The following is an 18,277-nucleotide window of genomic DNA, read 5'->3' on the forward strand; positions in this document are numbered from 1 at the left end:
TGTGCCTTTGGACTCAAGCTACAACATCAACTCTTGCCTGGGTCTCCCACCTGCTGCCCAGCCTTTCAGACTTGGAGTTGTCAGGCCCCACAATCACATGAGCAAATTCCTCCAAATCTCTATCTCAATAGATAGATGATAGATAGATAGATAGATAGATAGATAGATAGATAGATAGATGATAGAGAGATCTTTTTATACACATACACATCCTATTGGTTCTGTTTCTCTGAAAAACCCTAATGAATGAGCCAAAAAGAAACACTTTCTCCTAGAAAACAAACCAAAAAAAAGACATAAGTAGAAATACTGTCCTTTTATTGCTTTTACATACCTGTATCTTCATGAAAGGAGTGAAAGCAAAGACTGGATTCACTTATTCAGAAGATGTTTACAGAGCACCTGCTACATGGCAGACCCTGCACTGTCCCAGTTCTCAGGGGGAATGTAGCAGAGAACAAAAGAGACAAAACCTCAGACCTTGTGTCATGGTTTTCTTCCCGTTGGGGCACATGCATGGGTTGCAAACTCTATTCCCAGGAGGGGGCATGCAGAAGGCAGCCAATCAATGATTCTCTCTCATCATGGATGTTCCTAGTTCTCTCCCTCCCTCTCCCTTCCTCTCTGAAACCAATAAAAATATATATATATTTTAAGAAAACAAAACCTCAGAACTCATGGAGTTTATCATCTAGTAGCCAGACACAGATAATAGACAAATACACAGTGGACTAAATGGTGTAAGTGCTATGAAGAAGAATAAAGCCAAAACTGGAGATAAGTAAAGAAGGTTGCTTTTTAAATTTAGTGAGAGGGAAGGCCAAGAGAATATCAAGGGAAAAGAATACCAGGCCAAGGAAACAGCAAGTGCAAAAGGTCCAAGGTCAGGGTGTGCCAGTGTGTTCATAGAATATCAAGGAGGCCAGGGTGGCCGGAGCAGACTTATCCAGGGAGAGAATGAAAGGAGACAAAACCCTTCTCTGAGTGACGTGGAAAACCATCAGAAGGTTTTGAGCAAAGGAATAACATAAGCTGACATGATTTTGAACAATTACCACCACGCCTCATTTCATTGTGCTTCAATTTGCAGATATTGTATTTTTTACAAATTGAAGGTTTGTGGGAACCCTGTATTGAGCAAGCTTATTGGTGCCATTTTTACAACAGCATTTGCTCACTTCGTGTGTTTGTGTCACATGTTGGTAATTCTCACAATATTTCAAATTGTCTCATTATTATTATATTTGTTGCGGTGGTCTGTGGTCAGTGATCTTTGATATTACCATTGTAATTGTGTTAGGGCACAGTCAACCGTGAAAGATGCTGACTTAATAAATGTGTGCGTTCTGACTGCTCCGCCGACCTGTCATTTCCCTGTCTCTCTCCTTCTCCTGGAGCCTCCCTATTCCCTGAGACACACAATATTGAAATTAGGCCAATTAATAATCTTAAAATGGTCTCTAAGTGTTCAAGTGAAAGGGAGAGTCACATATCTCTCACTTTAAATCAAAAGCTAGAAATGATTAAGCTTAGTTAGGAAGGCATGTGGAAAGCGGAGATAAGGTGGAAAGCTAGGCCTCTTGTGCCAAACAGCCAAATTGTGAATGCAAAGGAAAAGTTCTTGTAGGAAATTAAAAGTGCTACTCTAGTGAACACAGGAATGATAAGAAGGTGAAATTGCCCTATTGCTGAGAAAGTTTTAGGGTCTGGATAGAAGATCACACCAGCCACAACATTCCCTTAAACCTAAATCTAACCCAGACCAAGGCCCTAAATCTCTCCAGTTCTATGAAGGCTGACAGGTGAGGAACCTGCAGAAGAAAAGTTTGAAGCTAGCAGAGGTCGGTTCATGAGGTTTAAGGAAAGAAGCAGGTTCCATAACATAAAAATGCAAGGTGAAGCAGCAAGGGCTGATGTAGAAGCTGCAGCAAGTTATCCAGAAGGTCTGGCTAAGATCATTAATGAAGGTGGCGACACTCAACGTCAGATTTTTCAATGTAGATGAAACAGCCTTATATTGGAAGAAGATGCTATTTAGGATTTTCAGAGCTCGAGAGGAGAAGTCGATGCCTGGCTTCAAAGCTTCAAAGGACAGGCTGACTCTTTTTAAGGGCTAATGCAGTTGGTGACTTTAAGTGGAAGCCAGTGCTCATTTTCCAGTTGAAAATCCTCAGGCCCTAAAGAATAATGCTAACTCTCCTCTGCCTGTGGTCTATGAATGGAACAACAAAGCCTGGATGACAGTACATCTGTTTACAACATAGTTTGTTGAATATTTTAAGCTCACTATTGAGACCTACTGCTCAGGAAAAAAATAAAATATTCCTTTCAAAATATTACTGCCCAAGAGGTCTGATAAAGATGTACAAGATTAATGTTTTCTTTTTTTTAAAAAAATATATTTTTATTGATTTCAGAGAGGAAGGGAGAGGGAGAGAAAGATAGAAATATCAATGATGAGAGAGAATCATTGATTGGCTGCCTCCTGCACGCCCCGCACTGAGGATCGAGCCCACAACCCAGACATGTGCCCTGACAGGGAATAGAACCCTGACCTCTTGGTTCATAGGTCAACGCTCATCCACTGAGCGATGTGGGCCAGGCGAGATCAATGTTTTCATGCTGCTTATACAACATCCATTCTGCAGCCCATGGATCAAGGAGTACTTTCTAATTTCAAGTTTTATTATTTAAGAAATACACTTCGTAAGGCTATAGCTGCGAGAGAGTGAATTCCTGATGGATCTAGGCAAAGTAAATTGAAATCCTCTGGAAGGATTCATCATTCTAGATGCTATTAAGAACATTCATGATTCATGGGAAGAGGTCAAAATGCCAACATTATCAGGAAGAAGAAGTTGATTCCAACCCTCACAGATGACTTTGAGGGGTTCAAGTCTTCTGTGGATAAAGTAACTGTACATGTGATGGAAATAGCAAGAGAACCAGAATTAGAAGTGGAGCCTGAAGATGTGATTGAATTGCTCCAATCTCCTGATAATATTCTAATGGATGAGGAGCTTCTTCTTATGGATGAGCAGAGAAAGTGGTTTCTGGAGATGGACTCTACTCCTGATGAAGATGCTGGGAAGACTGTTGACATGACAACAAATAACTTGGAATATTACATAAACTTAGGTGATAAAGCAGCAACTGTGTTTGAAAGAATTAATTCCAATCTCGAAAGAAGTTCTTTGTGCAAAATGCTCTAGAACAGCATTAATGCAATGGAGAAATTGCTGTGAAAGTAAGTGTCTATTGGTATGACAAATCTCGTTGCTGTCTTAGTTTAAGAAATTGCAGCAGTCACCCCAGCCTTCAGTAAGCACCACCCTGATCAGTCAGCAGCCATCATCATCAAGGCAAGACCCTCCACCAGCAAAAAGATTACAACTCACTGAAGGCACAGATGATGGTTATCATTTTTTAGCAATATAGTATTTTTTAATTAACATATGTAAATTTTTTTAGACATAATGCTTTTGCATACTTAATAGACTACCATGTAGCATAAAAATAATTTCTATATGCACTGGGAAACCAAAAATTTTTATTTGCTTTATTGAGGTAGTCTGCAATCAAACCTGTAATATCTCTGAGTTATGCCTATACTCTGGCCACTATATGGAAAATAGATTATAGGAGGGCTAAGAGAGACCTCTAAGATGCTATATCTCAGGGAAGAAATGATGGTAATTATAGTCACCAGGTGATAGATATGCAATTTCATTAATGCACTAGAGGTCCGGTGCATGAAATTTGTGCATGGGAGGGGTGGGGTCTCTCAGCCCAGCCTGTACCCTCTCACAATCCATGACCCATCGGACATCCATTTTGCAATCCTGGACTGCTGGCTCCTAACCGCTCACCTGCCCACCTGTCTGGTCACCCCTAACCACTCACCTGCCTGCCTGATCTCCCACTTACCTGATCACCCCTAACCACCACTGCCTCACCCCCACCACGGTGGCTTTGTCCAAAAGGTCATCTGGAAGGACTTCCAGAAGGTCATTCAGCTGTCCGGTCTAATTAGCATATTACGCTTTTATTATTATAGATAGGCAGCAGAATTCTAAACTGGAGCTGCTACTCTTTGGAAATACCAGTGCTGAGGCTACAGTGTTTATGCCAAAGAGGGTTGACCAAAGCTTATCCATGAACCCAAGTAAGCATTCTTAGAAGTCCCTGAGGGGGACAGACAGAAGGATCTATCAGAGACTTTGCAATCACGATGACTACATTTATAATCACAGCTTGAAAAGCCTGAGATGTTCAAGTTTCACGGCTATAGAGAAAGGATGTAGGACCAGAAGGCACATAGTGTACACTGCTGTCTAAGAAAAGGGAGCAATGGCTTCTCTAGTCTGCCTCTAACATTATCCCAGGTAGGCAAATTCCTGCCATGCTTTCACATTTAGTCCATCTGGCACATAGACCCTTATAACACAGATGGATGCATCAGGCTGTGTTGGTGTCAACGGCCATTAGTATCACCCACCGTAGCCTTCTCGCACTGATTTCATGCTCAACTAGCAACCTAATTATAATGTAGCTTCCTATGAAGATTTTCCTATAAGTGAGTTCCACACTAGTGATCATAAACTTTAAAATTTGCTTGATAGTTACGATTTTCATTGAAAATTAATAAATTGGTTCAAAGATGTATTTATGTGAATTCCATGAGTCTAACTGATATAAATCAATCCTCTTGCATCTTACCTCTCAGAAAACTTCAGGTTTCTTTCTTGCTAAGTGGAGGAACAGGCTCTGAATCCATGGCAAAGAGGGGACCAGCATAAGTCACAGACCAGTCTCTGAGGTGATTTGAGTTGGATTTTGACAAGGGAATAAGAGTTTACCTGGTGAAGAATTCAGAAGGAAACCTGAAAGAACAAAGTGTGAAAACCACAGAGGCAGGAAATGAAGTATTTTGTTCACATAGTTCTTTAACCTAAATGAAGCAGAAACTGAGCATTTGCGCTATGATGGGAGATAAGTTTGGAAAAGCTGTTTGTGGTCAGATCATTTCCTGAATGCCATAATGAAAAACTTGGACTCTATCTTAAGGCCAGAGAGAGTGAGAGCTATTTGTACACAGAAGAAGACTAGAGATTGGTTTTAGACAAATGTCTCTGGTGATGCTGTGGAGCACGGACTGGAGTGGACAGAGACTGGAGGAACTGGAGTGAGTTAGGAAGGGTCTCAGTGGGAAAGTGCATGAACCTGAACAAAGTCAGGGGCAGTGGCAGGGAGGATAAAGAATGAACAAGACAATGCAAAACAGACCATATGTAAACATTAATGGAGAAGCATGCATAGATTTAGCTTAGCCACATAATTGGAGAACAAGATCATTAACTGAGATGGAAATAGAGATGGAGAAGCAGGTTTTAGAGTGGAATATATTGAGTTAAGTTTTGAACACATTAATTTTGAAATATCTATGCTTCATCCAAGTGGAGATATCCAGAAGGCAATGGAAACACAATTCTGTGGTTTAGGAGAGCCATATGGGCATAAGTTATAACTTATTGGGAATTGTTATAGATGATAAGCCAAGTTATAGAAGTTGATAAGTTAGAATTTGGCAGTAGTGTGGGTGGTTTTCAGGGAATATGGTGATAAGATTAAGAATTAAATTCTGGTTGACAGAGTAAGAGGAGCCATTAAAAGATTTTGAAAAGTAATAAAAAATCTGGGGAGTCAAATACAATGTTATAAAAGCCAATGAAAATGAATATTTTAGAATCTAGAAACAAGTCAGCATTACCAAATGCTCCAGAGTGGGCTAAGAGAATAAGAGCTGAAAAGAGGCCGCGCCATTTAGCAGCCAAGTCATCGGTGATCTTTGCCAGAATAATTTCAGTGGAGGCGTGGGAGCAGAAGTCACTTGCAAAGACAGCATTTGGGCATAACTCTTTCAAGAATAAATCTTTTTAAAAATAATAAAATAAATAAACAACACCAACAAAAGAAGTTTGACAGTTAAAAAAAGAAATAAAGTGGCAACTCTGAAGGAAGCAGGATCCCAGAAAGCCCCCAGACTGAAGTCCTTGCGTCTGTTTCTTCTTTATTCTCAGTCTGGCAAACAAACATGTACTATTGGTATTTCATTCAAATTCTGTTCAAGACTTACTCTTCCTCTCTTTCCTGCAGTTACTTGTCAAGACTTCTTTGTCTCTGACCTGCTTTCAGCCCTCCCAACGACTCCCCCTGCTTCTGCTCTCTCCAAGCCATACTCCACCCAGCTGCCAAATTAATCTTCTAGACCAGTGGTTCTCAACCTGTGGGTCGCGACCCCTTTGGGGGTCGAACGACCCTTTCACAGGGGTCGCCTAAGACCATCGGAAAACACATATATAATTACATATTGTTTTTGTGATTAATCACTATGCTTTAATTATGTTCAATTTTTAACAATGAAATTGGGGGTCACCACAACATGAGGAACTGTATTAAAGGGTTGCGGCATTAGGAAGGTTGAGAACCACTGTTCTAGAACATCAGTTGCTTCATGTGAGTTCCCATTCAAAAAGCTTCAGCAGGAAACTAGATCTTAAAAGTTCTCATCGCCCAAAAAAATTGCAACTATGTGTGATAATGAATATCAACTAGATTTATCATAGTGCTTATTTTGCAATATATACAAATATTAAATCATTATGTTGTACACCTGAAGCTAATGTAATGTTAAACATCAATTATATCTCAATTTGAAAAAAAATAAATGAAAAATAAAAATTTGCTTTTGCACTTAATAAAAACTTCAGGTGAGTGAGAAGAGATCAACCAAAGAACTTGTATGCATAGCTGCATATCCCATGGAGACAGACAACAGAGTGGTGAAGGCCTGGGATGGGAGGCGGACAGGGGGAGGGCTAGAAGGGATCAATGGGGGTAAAAGGGGAACATACGTAATACTTTCAACAATAAAGATTTTTTTTTTTTAAATAAAATGGAATCACACAGTAAAAAATAAAAAAGAAAGAAAACTTCAACAGTTCCTCACTCTCTCTTATACTCTCCTTAGCCTGAAATTTGACATTTGGCCGGGATTGGTCTTCCGTATACAAAACGGAGTTTTCACTATTCTTAAATTCCAAGTCATTGAGCACGCTCATCTTCCTTTTGACTGATACACTGTCTGCGTTTTCTCAGGTAATCAAGCCTACCCATCCTTCAAGGCCAAATGAATTTACAAGTTTTCTGGGAGAAAAAAAAAAAAAGAGTGGTAATAATTACTAAACAATTTTGTCTATTTTACCTTTCTGGTGAACTAGAAGGAAGGAAAGGGGGGAAAGATATGGGGAATTGGTTAAGAAAATAACTAACAATGTCTAGATTAATGTAGAGATCAGTAACCATACGATTTTGAAAAGTGTTATTCCTGTCCATGCATTTATATACATTTGATATTGAAGTTTTCTATTCACTTCAATTAGTAATATGTTGTTTTTACAGCAGCACAGCAACTCCTGTGTTAAAGGTTTCTAGACTGCTACTGAATATATGAGCAATTGCTATGTGGCAGGTTTGGGATCCAGCTTTGAAATTCAAGCATTAGAGAAAAATACCCGGGGAGCTTTTCCAAATTACACACATTCCTGGAGATTCCATTATCACCTCCTTCAGGGACTAAGCCCCCTACCTGAGAAACCGTGGTTTGTGAGTCTTGGGTTTGAGAATGACTGCAGACTATTTTGGGTGTGAAAAGACAGAAATTTCAGGTTAGTTATTCCCAGTGAAAAAGAAATCACAAAAAAATGAAAGCAATTAATTAGTATAAGGAGATCCCTCTCCCCTAAGTAATCGCAAGGGAATTTGAAAAATATGTAAGGAATGTAATATCAAAGTAAAAATAAATCAGCCAACAGACTGTCTGCAATCTGCTGAGTGATATATTTAGCATATTTCACAATTAAGTAAGCTGACTTTTAAAGTTGTTGGTTTTTTTAAATATATTTTTATTGATTTCAGAGAGAATAAGGGAGAGGGCGATGGAAGCATCAATGAGAGAGAATCATTGATCAGTTGCCTCTTGCACATCCCACATGAGGGACTGAACCTGCAATCCAGACATGTGCCCTGACCTGGAATTGAACTGTAACATCCTGGTTCATAGGTCCACGCTCAACCACTGAGCCACGCCTCTGGGCTTAAAGTTGTTTTGAGAGTCTAAATGACTATTTAGGTTTTCTTAATGACTATATAGCACTCTAAATATTATTCATTGTTAATCACTTTGACTCTGCTGTGTCCTATAGACAGGCGATATTGCTTTTCCTGCTACACTGTATTAATAGTTCTTAATGATATAATAGAATTCCATCAGAGCAATCTTTTTTTTTTTCAGTTTATGAATACCAAACAGCCCCAAGCTGATTTGATGACTAATACCTTAGACCTGTGCTATCATTGTTTACTCGTAGCAATTATAGCCAGTATTTATTTAGCACCTTAAATTTTAAAGGCTTTGTATTTATTTTTGTTAACAAAAGCAAACAGAACACTTTGCAATAAGTAGGCACCTAGCACTAATGAAAAATACTAAGGTACCAAAAGTTCAAATTCTATCCCAGAATTTTAAAATTAGAGGAGACTTGGGACAGACATCTCTTGCTTCATTGGCTTTCACTCTTGGTGGGTGTCTGAATCACCTGGGAGCTTGTTACATACATGGATTCCCACATTGGAGGGTTTTTATGAGGTCTAGAAATCTGCATTTAAAATCAGAACTCAGGATGGTCCTTGAACTCCAGTTTGAAAATTACTGACCAACCTCCTCACTTATACGTGATGAAACTGAGCCCAATAGTGGTTAAGTGACTGACCCAAGGTCACACAGCCGGCTAATGACAATCCCATGTAGAACTGGTGTAGCCTCTCAGCTCTGTGCTCTTCCCACCCTGACACCCTGCCTATTTACACGGACCTCCTCCTGGACTCCTACAAGAAGGCAGTCCCCTCTCTAGTACTGCCACAAAAGTAAGTTTATAGAGATATTCTGTAGGTGTCATAGGCCAGAAAGAAGTGACCCCTGTGTGAATAGTAGAAAAAAAGCTGTTAAAGGGAGTACAAAAAATGCAAGCACCAATGGAACAGTAGGGCAAAATGCCAAGGGCTTGGTGAGATAGACAAAGACTGCTATGAAATGGCAAGTTTACTCATTTATTCACTTAATGTCACTAAAATCACAAATAATAACAATAATAATAAAAACTAGATTTGTGCTGCTGATACCTAAATATCAGAAAGGCTACGCCCAGAACTTACCTTTCTGAATTTCAGTTTCTTATCTAAAAACAGTAGGCTAAACCTACATGCCACACAGAATTATTCTGAGTATAGTAATACTATATGAACAGTGTTTTATGTAGTCTTAGCACATGGTGAATAAAAGTTATAATTTAAAATATGTATTATTATATGCTTGGAGAGCCAGGGAGATTATAATTATACACATACCAAAGTAGAATTATTGGTACCTCTCATCACTAGAATGCTATAGAAATTACAAAGCATGGCAGAGGATATAAGAAAGATTAAGGAGTTTTATGAGAGCAACTCTATATAATCACAGGGATGGAGCTAATGGAACATAATAATAAACAAAAGAAGCTAGACACAGTATCATAAACACTATGATTCCATTTGTAAAGATTAAGAACAGACACGACTAAACTATGTAGTTTGGGAATACATCGTTAGGAAGCCAAACTAGAACAAAACAAGGAATTAGCAAAAACATGAAGATAGTGGTTCCCTGTAAAAGGCACTGAGGGGGTTGCCATTCGGAAAGGCGCATTGCTGGCCTCTGCAGTGCTGGCCAGTTTCTATTTCTTGGTCTGGGTGGTGGTTGCATTGGTCTTCCCTTTAAAATTCTTGTCTATTTTTGTTTTACACGTTTCTGTGTCTGTATATTTCAAAATCAAATTTTAAAAGGTTTTTTATATATATATATTTTATTGATTTTTCACAGAGAGAAAGGGAGAGGGATAGAGAGTTAGAAACATCAATGAGAGAGAAACATCGATCAGCGGCCTCCTGCACACCTCCTACTGGGGATGTGCCCGCAACCAAGGTACATGCCCTTGATCAGAATCGAACCTGGGACCTTTCAGTCCACAGGCCAACGCTCTATCCACTGAGCCAAACCGGTTAGGGCTAAAAGGTTTTTTAAAAGATAAATTTAGTAAATAAAACCCAAAGGAGGCACTAGACATTCCTATTACTGATGTTTGAGTTGTCTCTCCACATGGACTATGAGGATAATAGAGAGCTGCTGTGCAGCAGGTTAAGTTAATATTTATCTGTGTACTGGCCCAGGGGACTCACACCTGCAGGTATTGTGATGTTTAATTGCAAAGCATTTGACTAGAGGTTGCCAGGATCCACTTAACACTAAATATATAACCAATCTAATTCCATATGATTTATTAGTTCAGTGCTGATTATATTCAAATTCATCATAGTCTTAAAAATAGCTGTTTTCACTTGTTCCAACACTGTTTGTAGCCATAGTTTCTATGGTTCCCAACCACAAATGAAGAAATAATATATGGCCTAAAATGGAAGATGAGTCATTTTCTGAGTTTTACAAAGGCAAACATTGACATTTTGCCACTTTGAAATATTCCTGCATTTATTTTGCTTTTGGTGTCTTTCACCAGAGACTAAACTAAAACTTAAACCAAGATATTCAAGGATGAAAATATAGTTAATAGCTATGGTATATCATTTTTTTTTACCATTTCATTATTTTAATTAGCTAGCACTATTTTAACATCTAGATAAGACTGCTTTGAATAGTGTGTCCATGTGTATTGTTATTATTGGTTTTGTTATAAAATAATTAGAAATTTTTAAAAAAACAATTTTGTATCAGAGTTGGTAACAACTCCTTCCATTGAATTCTTATAATGTTTCTAATTTCCTGTGATTTATTACCAGAAGACGGAAAATGGACCCAACCTGCTATATGTGTTACTTCCAAATTAATTAATTGGTTTTTCTTTAATAAAATATATCATACATACAAGAGAGTATAATTTATACATACAATTTAAAGAATAATAAGATAAACATGCATTTACATACAACACAACTTAAGAAAAAACACATAACCCAAATCTTTGTTCCCTTTCTCCTTTTTAAGAGACAAACACTATCCTGAATTTCATCAATCTCACACCATGCTTTCCTTTGCAGTTTTACCACATGTATGCAGTACATATAATTATGCCTATTGTTCAGTTTTACACATTTTAAGAATTAAATAATTGAAATCATGTAATAATTTTCTTTAATAAATTTTCTTTACCATTGTATTTTTTACTTACCATATTGATAAATCTATCTGTTCTCAATGTATATTCAATTGTATTAATATATATCATAAAGTATCCATTCTTATATTCATACATGCAGAAGGCTCTTGGATTGTTTCCAGTTTGAGAGCTAATGATGCTGTAAACATTCTTAGTCATGTCTCTTGGTATTCCTGTGCACACATTTCTTAGAAGTGAATATCTAGGTGTGGAATTCTTAGGTCATAGGTATGGATATCTTTAACTTTAGTGGATAATAACAAATTGTTTCTCCAAAGTGGCTGTACAGTTTACATTCTTGAATGTATGAAATTCACTTTTCATTCCCACAGTTAAAATAAGGCAACAATTTTAACTTTCCCTTGTTGATTGTCAGTTACAAGTATTAAAGCAAATTCTAAAAAGAGAAAATAATTGGCTCACATAACCAAACAATAGACGGGGGAAAGGTAGACTTGGCCTTGGGGGTTGATTGGAAGCAAAAATTTGAATTTCATTAGGATTTTCTCTCTAGTGCTCATTTCTGCTTCTCAATGAATGCTGGTCTCATTCTCTCAGAGCCGCTTCTCCATCAGGGAAGGGGCATTGTTGCCTGTAGTTCCAGCTTCACCTCTTCCCAATTTCTTCTCAGCTCCAGATTGAACACTCCAGACAAGAACTCTGAATGGGCCAATTGAGGTACAAGACCATTCCTTAGGTAAATAATCACTATGATTAGGAGGTGAGGCACTCTGATTAGGTCCCATGACCACTTATGTGGCCAAAGAATAAGAGACTTTGTTGCCAGAGAAGAGAATAATGCACTAGTATATGCAAAACCAGTAAAGAATTATAACTAATTGTGACTTGTGGATTGTGGCTAAATAAAATGTATCTTAGTTTAACCTTACGTAGATATAAAGGAAAACACTTGGGAACCAGAGGGCCAAGGGAATATCACATCTGAGGACTGTGACTCTTTCACCATTAGGAGGTCAAGTAAGGCACACCTCTCTCCAAGTACCTAGACATGACCTGTGGAGGAGTCACAAGTAGGAGATGAGGGAATGGAAGGTACCTAAGAGCTTCCCTGAGATTGAACTTTATCTGAAAGGAAGGTTATAATGCTACAGCAAATTTTAAATGTCATAGGCTTAAAATGTTAATATTTTTCTACTAATCAGAAGCTGGAAGCTTCGCAAAAGACCAGATTTGTTATAGACAGAAATGAATAAATTGCATATGCTCAGCATAACTGAGCTGTGGTGTAACACGATATGGCTTTTAAATTCCCGCTTTTTTCTTCTGGCTTAGGCATTGCTGACACAACCTCTTTTCTGCCCCTTCTGGCTGCAGCCCTTCACATCTCTGCTTGGTCCTCTCTCTGCCTCCGCTTTTATGTCACAGAGCCCTACCACCAGAGGAATTGATTGGCTCACATAACCAAAAGTCATGTGAAGTCAGCATCCTTGCCACCTGGGAACTAAAAACCAGGCATACCTCATATTCCCTCACACTTACCATTTCCATGTATACCAGCCTGACTTCCATCTGCCAAGTTATCAATTGTCTTTACATTTTATTCTTTCTAAAACATCATTTTGCTGATGGAAACATAGATATTGAAGAAAAACACAATGCAGAGACAAAAACAAAAGTTAAATAAAGAACACAGAATTGCAGAACCTTTCCTAGAAAAATGGGTCAATTTTAAACAAATAGTTTTCCCAAGATTCAAAGAAGCTAAAAGCAATTTGGCCTTTCTAAATTAATGAGCCTGAAAGACTAATAAGAGATTTTTTAAAAAGATGAAAAGAAAATAAAAGATGAAAAATGAATTAATAGAAGAATAAAATGAAACTATTACAGATGTGAGCGTCTCATTAGAATCAACAAAAGGTAAAATAGCCGAAACTGGTTTGGCTCAGTGGATAGAGCGTCGGCCTGCGGACTGAAAGGTCCCAGGTTCGATTCCGGTCAAGGGCATGTACCTGGGTTGTGGGCATATCCCCGGTAGGAGATGTGCAGGAGGCAGCTGATCAATGTTTCTCTCTCATCGATGTTTCTAACTCTCTATCTCTCTCCCTTCCTCTCTGTAAAAAATCAATAAAATGTATTTTTTTAAAAAAGGTAAAATAGATATGAATAAAAATATAATCAAAGACAAAGAGGACAGGCTTGAGGAATAACAAAATGAAATGGATAAGAACAAAGAGATAGAATTATAAAAAGATGATAAATATAGACAACATACAAATAACCACTGTTCTGGAAGAAAATACATGGAATGGGAAGAAAATCCAATATATAATTGAATAAAAATGTTCCTAAAATTAAGATTCAAAACTATAGATTAAAAAGACATAGCTTAGCCAACACCCCCAGAAAATTGGATTAAGACTGATTAATCAGACATTCTAGATAGTGGATTTTGGGCAGGAATTTGTAGGAAGTTACACCAGCAAGAACTAAGGAAACCATGAATCAAGTCACCAAAATGAGAAAGAATAGGAGGAAATGAATTTAAGAGATATTTGGGATCCTGACATGTTGGAAGGCAGCATTGTGTAGTTATTAAAAGACCAGCTCTGTAGTTAAGCCTGGGCATAGATCCCAGCTCTATCTTTTACTACCCAGTGACCTGGGTTAATTATTTTGCCTCACTGTGCCTAGTTTTCTTACCTTTAAAATGGAGATAATAGCCACCCACATAATATGGCGACTGAAGATGAAATGAGATGGCACACATAATCCTCCTGGAAAAATGCCTGGTCCATATTAAGAAGTATTAATTATTATTAATTTCAAAAGACAATAAAAATATATTAAAAATTAAATAAATAAATTCAACAGAGCTTGGTAATTCTCTGAATATGAAGGAATCAGAGAGAGGGAAGATACAAAAATGATTTCTAGGTTTCAAAATTAGACAACTGTAGTGCCATTCATTAACAAGGACAATACAGCAGAGAAGGTTATAAAATTTTCCAGTTGTAAAGGGTTCATTTTGAACATGTGAAGATTGCAGTATCTTTGGGCAGATAGAGATATTCTGTGAACACCTAGAACTTAGGAGAGAAGTCTGGCTAGAGGCAGTTGCAGATGCCTTTAATGTGGGTAAGATTTCCTGTGTGATGTTACACATGAGAGAAGAAAAGGGGTGAGAACTGAACCTGTGGAACATCCTCATTTGTAGACGGGCAGAGGACCAAGGTCTGTGACAAGGGACCAGTAAAAAATAAAGAAGAAGAGGGAGGGGATAAGTGATGGAGCAAAGACACAAGGACTTTGGAGGGCCTGTGATCTAGAACACAGATGAATGGGTTAGCCTTCCTCAAAAGGAGGACACCCCTTCCACTTACAGAAAAAGGAACTATAGAATGTGCATAGAAGCACATAAGTTTGTAAATGGTAGCAAAGCTGAAAAAGTTCCCGACTGGTGTTTCAGTTTTCTCTATGAAGTAAGAGCAAGGCCATCTGCTGCCAAATGTGGGCAGTCGGTGCAGCAGCGAGGGTTAGGAATAGTGAATGATAGGAGGACAGCCAGAGATGCGCCTTCTCAAAAACAAAAAACAAAAGAAACACATGAGAACCAGCAGACATTTATTTTATTTTTTTAAATATATATTTTATTGATTTTTTACAGAGAGGAATGGAGATAGTTAGAAACATCAATCATCCGCCTCCTGCACACCTCCTACTGGGGATGTGCGCACAACCAAGGTACATGCCCTTGACCGGAATCGAACCTGGGACCTTTCAGTCCGCAGGCCGATGCTCTATCCACTGAGCCAAACTGGTTACGGCTAGACCAGCAGACATTTAATGAAAAGTATGGGTTTTTCAGGTGTCCTCGCAAGGGTACCTGACTCAAAGTTCCAGCAACCGGCATCTGCAGTTGCTGCGGTGTTGTCCAGCTTCACGATGTTTCCATTTGCCAAAAACGCGCTAAGTCGTCTCCCAGTTCAAAGCATCCAGCAAACAATGGCAAGGCAGATCGACTAGAAAAGGACACCTGATTTCCATGACAAATGTGGCAACGCTATTTTAGCTAGTGGAGCCACTTTTTGTGTTGCTACATGGACATATACAGCAACACAAATTGGAATAGAATGGAACCTGTCCCCTGTTGGCAGAGTCACCCCAAAGGAATGGAGAGATTAGTAATCATCCCAGTTGGTGTGATAATGAATTATTTCAAAACCAACTCATAATTGATGGCAAGTGAAAGCACTGTGTGCCCATTAAAATATGGCATGATTGGAGAAATAAAGTACATTTGAAACCTTCAAAAGAAAAAAAAAAAAGAAAGAAAAGTATGAAATTTCCCCCCAAGGAACTTGCCCAGTGTCCTGAATGTGAGAACAAGGTGGTTAGATTGATTCAGAATGGAGAATTTGAAATGTGTGTGCAAAATTTAAACATGGCTACTTTTACTATAAAACAAAGCAGAAATAATTAAATTTAGTCCATTTTAAGATTTACCTGGCAGTGTAGTATTGGCTTATGATAGAGAATACCTATACCCTACCTCATGTCCCTATTATCTACTGAAAAGATTTAAATCCAATAACAAAATCTCTCATAGCATAGAATAGAAAGAATTTCCTGGATTTTTTTTAAACTAATGAGAAGGAAGGTTGAATTAACTTGTTAACATGTAAGCTAGCTATTGGGAAAGGAAAGATTATTGTTTTAATTTCAACTACTCTAAATGATTATAACTGATTATGTAACAAGCTACACAAAGTACAAGGCTTAGTCTCATTCCTGAGTATTCATGGTTAGTATGTAAGTCTGGAAGACTTTTTCTCTTCCATCTGAATGGTTTAAACCTCTCATAGAGTGCACTACCAGCATGACAGACATTTTAGAATTAATTATTTTGAATAGTTCGTGTAGATAAATGCATTTTTGTTCAATTTTAGTATTCAGTACTTTGTTGTAAATTTTTTTTAGTGTAAATAGGCAATCTTTTCAATGATCATTTTAAAGATAGAATTTGTTTAATACCTCAAACATTATTCACAAAACATTATGTTATAGAAGTAATAGTGAAGCTTCCCAATACATAGAATCACTACTTTCCCTCTTCCCAAGGAATCCATTGTCATATAAAAAATACAACATCTTGAAATAGGTCAGTGAATGAGGGACAAGACAATTTACTGAAGGATAATAAATCAAACTGAGGTGAATAAGAAAAGTGAGGATAAAGAGTAGTGGTAAGGAAAGAATTAATATAAGAATAGTAAAGTGCATTTTATAAACAACATCTGTAAGGCAAATTCTTCAGAATAAACCAACTCTAAACAATAAGCCTATGAAAAGCTGCCCCTGAACTTTAGTTCCTCATCCACTAACTTTGGAAGTGTAGTGCAAATGATAATTAGGAGCCTTCTCACTAGTAGAATTGGAAAATAGATAAAATTTGTTTTCACCAGAAGCACATCTTTAAGTCCCTTCTTTCCACTTCCTCCCTTGTTTGACATTCTGTCAATGAAAAGTTAAAGGTCACGTAAGAAGGAATTCATGATAAGACAACAGAGGTATTCTGTGTCTAAAAGAAGAAAATGAAAATACAGGTCTTGAAATGAGGTAGACTGTGGAAATAATAAATGAATTAGAATTGGTAGGCAAAGAACCATATCCCTTAACACTCTTCATCATGATATTGTTTGTGTGTATAGTATTACTTCCAGTATCCTCTTATAATCATCTAAATTAGATGTGGGTATAAGTGATTTTTAGAACTGTATTTTTGGTAATTCTTATATGACAAAAACCAATGGTTGTCAAATAACTAGCCACACATGGCATCTCTGCTCATAATCAGAAGGAAAACTTGCTCTAATTTGACTAAAGTGAAATATGAAATATGCCTTTTTTATTCTATAATAGCTCACTCATGTTTACTAGCTAGATTTTTCTAATTACCAACACTTGTTTTTGTCAATTCTTTTGGTAATTTTTACTACTGTTATTTGAATTTAAGACAGCAGCAATGCAAAAAGAACATGGGTTAAAATTATATTTGAAGAGGAGATATTAAAAGTCTATTAATATATTTGAGAGCCTGGCACGTGGTTGACTCTTAGTTGCTTTCATTGCCTCATTTGAGGCCTAGTAAACTAAACTGGATGCCTAAAACTCCCTTTCTATTTACTCTCAACCTCAATTATATATAGTATGTTAATAAATTATTTAGCTCCTATTGTTCTAGGTTGTTAGATTTTTCCACATCACCATTCTCCAGTTTTCAGTGTGTTACTTCCTGTTACGAAATTATTCAAAGTAATTTGTTTTTTATTGTTGTTTTTCAAAAACAGGCAAGGTGATCAATGGTGCTTAAGGATATTTCACAATGCTAGTTCATCCTGTATACTCATTCCCATGCGCAAGTACACACACACACACACCGCACACGCACACACACACACACACACACACACACACACACACACACCCCACACTGGCCCTAGGTAAGAAGTTGCCAAATCTTTGAAGTCTTCAAACCACCTTTCATAGCTGTTTTCTCCTTTTGGAAGCACCTCCTGCCCTTCAATGATCCTGCATCCTGCATTCTCCCCTCTTCCTTACACAGAGCCTGTTATCAGTCACAGCTCCTCATGCTCCTGAGTTACAGCGGCCGACTTCTGCAGGAACCCAGATACTGGGCAGCAAAGTAAAGAGAAGAGGCAGCCTTGCCCCTCTGCTGGCCGCCTCAGTCTTTCTGGCACACTATTGCTTCGGCTGCTTCTTACAAGTTACATCCTGTCCATAGACAGACTGGCCCAGCAACAAGGTTGTATCTGTAAAGTGAAACTTGCCCAAAAGGGTGTGTTGGATCAGAGGGACTTAGGGAAAAGGGGGAATTGAAATAGGAAAGTGGATTCTCAAGAGAGTTAGAACCCAGCCTATATACACTCAGTCAAGTAAATCCTCGTGATATTTTTTCCTGCTATTTTGCT

The 18,277-nt window shown here is 37.9% G+C and overlaps 1 pseudogene across 1 annotated transcript; it reads left to right on the plus strand.

Annotated features, from left to right (window-relative positions):
* Window positions 1-15,098: 15,098 nt before the first annotated feature.
* On the plus strand, window positions 15,099-15,593 carry LOC308521804 (cytochrome c oxidase subunit 7B, mitochondrial-like; annotated as a pseudogene). The gene has a single exon. The product of its transcript is annotated as a cytochrome c oxidase subunit 7B, mitochondrial-like (transcript).
* The last annotated feature ends 2,684 nt before the right edge of the window (window positions 15,594-18,277 follow it).

This window comes from Myotis nattereri (genome assembly GCF_964212035.1).
Source record: "Myotis nattereri genome assembly, chromosome: 6".
NCBI classification, from domain to species: domain Eukaryota; kingdom Metazoa; phylum Chordata; class Mammalia; order Chiroptera; family Vespertilionidae; genus Myotis; species Myotis nattereri.